At 34.9% G+C, this 5,287-nt stretch overlaps 1 long non-coding RNA gene across 4 annotated transcripts; it reads left to right on the forward strand.

Moving 5' to 3' along the window:
- The first annotated feature begins 1,976 nt into the window (after window positions 1-1,976).
- On the forward strand, window positions 1,977-3,838 carry LOC106958372 (uncharacterized). Of its 4 annotated transcripts, none has more exons than XR_001427142.1 (4): window positions 1,977-2,099; window positions 2,843-2,991; window positions 3,223-3,313; window positions 3,645-3,838. It is a non-coding gene; the product is annotated as an uncharacterized LOC106958372 (long non-coding RNA). The 4 variants fall into 4 exon arrangements; XR_001427140.1 differs by lacking the exon at window positions 1,977-2,099 and adding an exon at window positions 2,223-2,675; XR_001427141.1 differs by lacking the exon at window positions 1,977-2,099 and adding an exon at window positions 2,223-2,670.
- Window positions 3,839-5,287: the final 1,449 nt, after the last annotated feature.

The raw sequence follows: 5,287 nt of genomic DNA on the forward strand, positions 1-5,287 counted from the left end.
CCTCCACAATCGTAGCATCCCACTCCCCATCCCACTATTAGCCAACTTTGTCCCCCCCACCATGTGTCCTTAGCAGTACTATGACAACTATATTGGTTAGCTCTTGAATTGCTACAAAATAAATCTGTATTTCCCTCAGCCCACTGTTATCATATTGGAGAAAGTCTCATCAACATCAATAACTTTGACTAACATATTACCTTTTAATTTGCTAGATTAAAATTGGAGGGAAAAAAACAATTTGCCTGTCTTTAAAATATGTTTAATATTAAGGGCTAACGTTACAGTAATGGAGTTTAATAACTTTAGCTAGCATTAACTTACAGCAAGATAGGATTGGCTTGAATTGCTCATAGCTAACATTACGTTTGCCACAGTCCTCTACGTTTGCCTCAGTCCTCGCATGCACAAGGGTTAAATAGCCTTAAATAATGTTTCAAATGCTAAGTTCATTAGTGCTTTGTAAACATCTTGCTGTAAAACTTTAGGATCGATTAAATTAAGAAAATTAAGACTAAACAACATGGCAGAGCTATATAATATTACTACATAAAGCTAATTTTTAAAGTTTAATTGGTAATACTTTTATAACAAATTTATGACAGATCATGATTTCTTGGTTAATGACAAGTTGTCATAACGAAGACAATTTTGTCTAGGCTAATGTCAAGTTGTCATAACAGACATTTTGAATAATGTCAACTTTGTATTAAAAGTGTCATGATTTACCGAATGACACTTTATGACAACAGTCATAAATATTCATGAAGACTTACTGATGTTCATGACAGGTGTTATATCATGTTTATGACAGTGTCATGTCAGTTTTATTCACCCCTCTTCAAATAAAGTGTTACCAAATTTTTTGGTATTGGTCTTTAAATTGATCTCTCTAAATTCTTCCAGGTGGGGGTGTGCATGGTTGTTTGTCCTGTCTGTCTGTGTGTTGCCCTGTGACAGACTGACGACCTGTCCAGGGTGAACCCCACCTCTCGCCCGAAATGTTCACTAGAGTTAGGCACCAGCAACCCACCCGACCCACTAGGGACAAGGATGTGTAACCCAGGTTAACATAACCCTTGTAAATGACTTTATTAATACATATTTACATACTTACATATCTATTTATTTATTTATTTGTTTATTTGATGCTTTTAATTTGAAAGAGTTTTTAAAGGGACACAGTTGCTAAGTGATCTACACAAACTTCTGACAATAACTGACAATTAACTGTTTTGGACATAATGCAGAGAGTAAGAGAGCGTACGAGTCACAGTTAAAGGGAGATAACTTAGGAAAAGTCCAACTAAGGTCTAAACAATTAATTAGTTAGCGCTTGGTTGATAAGGGATAAAGGCAAGTGATTTGACGAGAGTAATGTTTATGCTTCGACATGAAATAGTGTTAATATTTGATTAACTGTCGAACAGTTGAAACAGTTGGAATACGTTTTAGTTGATTTGTACACTGAACAAATGAGAATTGTTTTTTTTAATTTGCACAAAATAAGTGCAAATTATTTTGTAATAAGTTAATACTACACAAATAAGTTAATACTACACAATTCAGTCATCTTTCTTGTATTTACACGATTGAATAAAGAACCATTAACTTAATTACCAACAATAATTTTTCTACTAATTTTTCTTATGTTGATTTAACGTGATCAAATTAAATTACTAAAACTATTGTAATCATGTTTTATCATCACCGGAAATGATGCAATATAGCAAAGACAATAATTAAATATGATTGGACAATAATAAGAGCGGTCTTTTGAATCTTAACCAATAAGAAGCCAAACAAGATAATTTTAAAGGTATCGCGATTGCCGCGCAGTTTCTTCTGACTATTCAGCCACAAGAACACAAGACAAATCTTTGGAGGCAGTAAGTGATCTAAATGTTATTTTTTGTAGTTGACAATGTTTCCACAAAGATTATCCATCTGTATGAGAAGTCATTTAAACCTTCTGCATGTTCTTTGGTTTTCACTTTGCTAGCTATCGTTATTAGCACCGGGGCTTAGCTCTAGTACAGATCAGTACATCATAGTTGATCAAAGTAGTCCACAAAAAACAGTTGTTACCGATCAAATTTGTAAGTTGTGTGCTTGGGAGAGAGAAACGAGGCGGTCTTGATAGCTCGGGAAGCGAGTGAAAAGCCACCAGGAGGATGCAAAGTGTTCGTGTTACTTTTTTTCCTCATGGCTACTTAGACTGGCTGTAGCTGTTGGAGTAACGGATTCAGTGTTCTGTTCTTAGTGTGGAAAATGTTTGCATGTCTTTTGTTGTCGAATCATGGTACACTAACAGAACCGATGTCTGTTGTTATGGTAACGGGTCTGCTTATAGCGTCGCTGACAGAGCGACAAAAATAAGAATATGAGGGATTTTGAGTACTTCGACTGTTTTCTGCGTTATTTTTCCTTATCTGTGGTGCACTGTGCTACGTTAATAATCCCCTCCCTCTCCATGCTTCGTTTTGCTAATGTAATGGTTCTACCGCGGCAGCGGCGCCATGTGGATGGCAAGGCTCAATGCTCCAGCGCGCTGGGCTGGAGCACAGTATTGAGTATAAATTCAGAATCTTATTTGAATCCAAATGTCTTCCAGATGCTCAAGTCTTGTGTAAAGTGCCCTCTGTAAATATCTACTGAGAAGTGTAGATGGTGACGTATGTTTTTCTTAAACAATGCTATACAAGTTTTTGTTTTTTGGATGTAATGTTAATCTAAGATGTCTAGGCACATTTACTTGACTGTTCACTTCTGTAGCAGTGATTGTTGGGCTCTTACAAGTGTTGAACATTTGAAGCTCATTACTTTGTGCTCTTTTTTTCAGATAAACTCTTGAGTTTAAGAGAATTACCACTTCAGTCAAAGTTCTTGTCTCAGCTGGATCTCCATTTTGACAACCTGATGAAGATGTTCAAAAGAAGAGGAGGACAGCTTGGACAAATGCTAGGACAAGTTGTTGCACAAATGGAGGAGGTAAGTGATGTAGCCACAACACAACTATCAATCTTTTTGGATAAACTTTTTTAATGCAGAAAATTAAATTTTTCTTGTGTTAAATGTTCTCACCTTGAACTTTTACACCTGCTTGTTTTCACTTCAACCTCTACTGTATGTCTTCACTTTAAAAATAGTTGTGTAAAGTAAATTGTTAAACTTCAAGCATAAGGCTTGAAAAAAGATTCTAATTCCATTAATTTCCTTCAGTGTGAAGATGTTGATGCTGCATGGGAGTGTCATCAAGGAAGTCTGCATGTATATGGGAGAAGATCCAGCCAAGCTCATCCAGGAGTATGTGGTATGTATCTATATGTGTGTTTACACAACTAGAGATAGATAAATCTCTCTAAATATAGAGAAAAATTTCGATCTGTATATACATAATTATATCTATCTAGACTTAGATTTCTCTAGATATGTAGAAATATATCTCTTTCCACATGGATAGATACATCCTTCTATGTCTATCTCTACATTTAGATATACTTGAGATATCTATATTCATCGAAATTTACATTGATCTGTCCAACCTTTTAGAGATAGCTCTTACAGAGAAATGTCTATCTATATATATATATATGCATCTAGGTCTAGAGAAAGAGAGATTAACTTGTCATCACTTCACATAGGGTGTGGATGAAGCTACCATTGAAGAGGCTATTGGAACCACCACCACCCGCGTTTTTCATCTGAAAGACTTCATCACATGAAGACATCAGGATCGTCCATGGTGGATAGTGTGCCTACAGCTGTTGTAATACTTGTTGGACTGATATATGGGCTGAACCTCGCCTACCCTGCTGGCCTTCGCTACACTTTTGAGGTGTTACAGAAGATAATAATAGAACTGGATGGAGGTAAACTGTCCAACAAGACATTATTCCTTAAAAACTGCCTCTATGAGTGAGTAAATGGACATTTTAAAGTTTTTTATTTAATAATGTTCTAATGTTCACTTTTTGTGTTTTCTGTTGTTGTATTCCTCATTGCAGGACACAAATTTATTATTTTTTAATGACTAACTGCAGAAATATGTTGAAGGTCAACTATTAAGTTGCAGTAAGTGATATTTATAAGCAATAGGTTTTTCACATATTTGTGTAAACTGTCACTATGATATCGCATAGTAAACAGTAAAACATGAGACTGATGATATAAAAAAATAAGCTGTGTTATACAGACTTGATATAATTTTAACAAATATGTACAAAATAATTGTCACAAAAGTTACATTTGGCAGCATGTACATGTTCAATAAAGTTGATAGAAACCTATCATAACCTGGCATAGCATCTGTCATGAACAGGAAGGAGTCTTTACTAATGTCTATGACTGTTATGAAGTGTCATTTGGTAAAAAATGACACTTTAATGCAAAGTTGGCACTTTTAATGCAACTTTAGGAGCAACTTTGCATTAAAAGTGTCATTATTTACCAAATGACACTTCTTAACATTCATAAACATTCATAAAGACTCTTATGTTCATGACAGATGTTATGTCATGTTTATGACAGTATCATGACAGTCTTGTGCACACCCGTCAAATAAAGTGTTACCCAAATTTCTACAAACTATGTTTCAACATGTATTAATATGAAATTAATGCTGCAGTACGTAACTTTTATAACTTTCTTTTCACATATTTGTTAGAATTATCAGTACGTTATGTAGGCCTGTCACGATAACAAATTTTGCTGAGTGATTAATTGTCTAAAAAATTATTGCGATAAACGATAATATTGACTAATAATGCATGCGATTTCCTGCCATAGATAGATAGATACATTTTATTTTCAAAAGAACACATAACACTGGAACTAATAAACTAAATAAACAAAACAACCAAAAATAAAAGTGATTCTCTGTCTCCATTAACAAAAAACATACTTAAATAAAAACTAAACAACATAAAACCAAAGTAAAATAAAATAAAATAAATACTGGATTCAACCAAAAGAGTGCAGATTATAAAGTCTGTATACTGTATTGCCCTTCAGTAATCACTAGATTTAAATAGAGAAGATGAGCACATCCGACTAATGCAATAGTTCATTCTACACGATATTTTGCCCCCATTTTGCCCTTATGACAATCTTAGAACGTTCGCCCATCTAAGATTGTCGCTGGTGATTTTGTAACCGATCATCCTGTAGTGTATGGTGAGGTACTGTAGATTGTCGTGGCCGCTCCGATCTAAATCGGGGGTTTTCCCCGACTGGGAGCTTAAAGCTGAATGTGACAGGTAACCAATCAGAAAGCGTGGATTCTCCT

The sequence above is a fragment of the Poecilia latipinna genome, unplaced genomic scaffold (assembly GCF_001443285.1).
Source record: "Poecilia latipinna isolate Pla-1442-1.1 unplaced genomic scaffold, P_latipinna-1.0 Scaffold980, whole genome shotgun sequence".
NCBI lineage: Eukaryota > Metazoa > Chordata > Actinopteri > Cyprinodontiformes > Poeciliidae > Poecilia > Poecilia latipinna.